The sequence below is a fragment of the Olea europaea genome, unplaced genomic scaffold (genome assembly GCF_002742605.1).
Source record: "Olea europaea var. sylvestris unplaced genomic scaffold, O_europaea_v1 scaffold2280, whole genome shotgun sequence".
Taxonomy (NCBI): Eukaryota; Viridiplantae; Streptophyta; class Magnoliopsida; order Lamiales; family Oleaceae; genus Olea; species Olea europaea.
In genome coordinates, this window is record NW_019240873.1 from 29,035 (window position 1) to 32,666 (window position 3,632).

Genomic DNA, 3,632 nt, shown 5'->3' on the forward strand with positions numbered 1-3,632 from the left:
GTCGCTTCCAGAGGTTTTCCTCCCCAATATCGCCTCGAAAAATTCAAAGGAAGTAGCCAATATAGGCTGGTCTACCTTCACTATCTCCAGATCCTCTCCAGAATGCCCACTACCCTCAGATGCCATATTTTTTCAGTAAAAGTTGTGAAAAACTCAACAATACTTACGAAAATCGATCGAAATTAGTCTCCTATCGCCGGGAAGCTCAAACCAACGCTTTAAAGGTCACCGAAAATCGAACAAAAGCTAGAAAATCATTGAAAATTGCCAGAGAGTTTTGACAGCAATGGGAGTTGAGTTTGCAAAAGTAAAAATTTTCGAATGACAATAAGGCTCCCTAGCTTATAGGAGACCTCAGACGATCCTCACTGTTGAATTCAAATGTTTTCGATCTACATCGTTCGTCGCATCACAAATCTGGACCGTTGAAATGAATCGCCAAATCTGATCAACGACCAAGATCTGCCTGTGTCTCTCACGCACGCATAAAGTGCGTCACCTCAAACAACAGCAGCCGTCAGTCATAAGTAGCCGCAGCAACCCTTTTTTAGGGACGAGCATCAACTGTTGCCTTGGCAATACGCAACAGCTGTCACATCGATTAACGTCATAATAAAGCACTTCGGATCGAGGCCAAGTTGTCCTAATTCACCTCGGATGCTGCGTTCCTAAGCTTGACAAAGCTTAAGTCATTTCCTAACGCCTCGTCCCCTATGGGTCAATGCATCGGTTGCATATACGATTTTTCCTCAGCTTTTCAGAGCTTCAACGCACCTGAGATCCTTCACCTCGGAAGCTGCGTTTCCAAGCTTGACAAAGCTTAAGCTATTTTCCAATGCGTCGTCCCCTATGGGTCAACGCACGATTGCAGATACGCTTCTCCTAAACTTTTCAGAGTTTCAACGCACCTGAGGTCCTTCGCTTCAGACGCTACGTTTCCAAGCTTTACAAAGTTTAAGCCATCTCCCAACGCGTCGTCCCCTGTGGGTCAACGCACCGGTTGCAGATACGCTTCTTCCTTAGCTTTTTAGAGCTTCAATGCAACTGAGGTCCTTCGCCTCGAACCCTACATTCCCAAGCTTGACAAAGGTTAAACCATCTCCCAGCGCGTCGTCCCCTGTGGGCAACGTACTGGTTGCAGATAGGCTTTTTCCTCAGCTTTTCAGAGCTTTAACATACCTGAGGTCCTTCGCCTTGGACGCTGGGTTTCCAAGCTTGACAAAGCTTAAGCCATCTCCCAACGCGTCGTCCCCTATGGATCAATGCACCAGTTGCAGATACGCTTCTTCCTCAACTTTTCAGAGCTTCAACGCACCTGAGGTCCTTAGCCTCGGACGCTGCGTTTCCAAGCTTGACAACGCTTAAGCTATCTCCCAATGTGTCGTCCCCCGTGGGTCAACTCACCGGTTGCAGATACGCTTCTTCCTCAGCTTTTCAGAACGTCAACGCACCTGAGGTCCTTCGCCTCGAACGCTGCATTTCTAAGCTCTACAAAGTTTAAGTCATCTCCCAACGCTTCGTCCCCTATAGGTTAACACACCGATTGCAGATGCGCTTCTTTCTCCGCTTTTCGGAGCTTCAATCCACCTAAGGTCCTTCGCCTCGGATGCTGCGTTTTCAAGCTTTACAAAGCTTAAGCCATCTCTCAACGCGTCGTCCCTTATGGGTCAACGCACCGATTGCAGATACCCTTCTTCCTCAACTTTTTAGAGCTTCAACGCACCTGAGGTTCTTCGCCTCGGACGATGGGTTTCCAAGCGTTTACAAAGCATCAATCCTCCAACACGTCGTCCCCTGTGGGTCAACACACCGAGGTACAGATGAGCCCCTAAGCCCTTCAACATCATAGCTCATACGCCTCAGGAGGAAAGTAACCGCCTTTCGCGATTTAACGAACTACCAAGACGCCCTCGTACCAGTGTCGCTTCAATTTTAACAAAACACCAGACACAACGCCTTTGACACATCTACTCGCTTTACGCTTCAACGTTAACACTTCACTAGATACTACAAATCTCCTCTTAAGGTCAACATAGCAGGATAAACAAGTCCACCCATGATACGAATATTCATCCCTGAATTTGGGGGGACCACTGTTACGCCCCGCACCAAACCACTTCGGTAATATTGTCCCTCCCTACATGAAGTGTCATGTGTCCCAACGAAGTGTTTCCGAAGTGATATCCCCCTATGATCGAGGCCCAACTCCACGCGCACCGCAAGGCACATACTTCACTAACTAGATCTGCTGAACAACCGAACAGTTCCCCTATGACCGAAACGTCTTGCTAATCAAGGTGATCCCTTAACAGACCTCTGTCGTCAATTTTAGAAGCATATTTATGTCAAGATCCTCTAGGGATGTGACATTTCCAGGGGTCTAGTTGATATGACATCAACTTTATGTCAACTCAAACTCAGGAGAATAAATAACCCGCCCATTCTAGGCACGGCTAATTAATGCTTACGAGCAGACGTCTCACTCCGTCAGATGCATACACGTGTCGCACATCCAAAGGTGCTCCTCGTCTATAAATACTCAAGGTTTGGCAAGAGAAAAATGTAATGAAACTTATACTAAACAAAGGTCTCCACATTCAAGCATTATATATTCTCCTCCCCACTCTCTTACATAATTCTGGCACTGTTTCGATCATCGATTATTGATTTGACCGTCGAAGTGTATGCGGCCGCCCCCACCCCCGTTGGTTCCGACTGTGTACTCCTGACTGTGCGTTGTTGCGTGTAGGGAGGAACACGTGGAGTGACTCTCGATTGGCCACGTGGAGTTCCATTTCACGAGGTCAAGAACTTTTGTATTGTATTAGATAATTAAATGGTCCGTTGAAGTTATTTATTAATGACCTAGTTGCTTTATATTTTTCAAGTTAAATTTATTGGAAACAAGATTTAACCCCTGTTTGTTACCCCTTTTACACTCTTATTTTAGAAAAAGTTCTACCGTTGCCAATCCTTTCAACTGACAATGCAGAGATATGTTTCTGTCCACAACAACTTTTTATACCCCATTTTCTTTACTACCCTCTACAGTGAGCAACAATTATGAGAGGTGGAAAAGTCAAAAATGTGGTTGTTGAAGGCAAAAGGGGTATTTCGGGAAAACTAAAAATTGTACAAGTCAATTCAAAAATACATGTCATAATGTGGGACCCACGTTGGTAGAAAAAATGCATTTTTTTGGATGAAAATGGGAACCAAACAGGGGCATAGTTTGTCATTTCCATGGACGGTTGGAACTAATCATAATATACACTTGTCCTCCTAGACTACAGATCCAATGTAGACGCAATTATTCCAGGGATATATTCTAGACATTATATACTATAGTATCTTTAAGTCACCCAGATAAATGTACTATGTAATTACCTCGTCGGTTTGTCAAATATCAATACCATATCTGGTTTCTCCTAATTGAAAAAACAGTTCGTTTGTTTCCTCTGCAGCACCTAGAAGAAACCAAATTGTACCTTGTATAATGTTTACAGCAGTAAATTGAGTTTTGTTTACCCCGAATTAAGCTCTTTCCCTGTCACATTATTTCTTGTCTTCAAAAGGAAAAGAAAATGCTCAGAAAATTTCAAATATTTGTGATCATTTAAGCTAAAGACAAA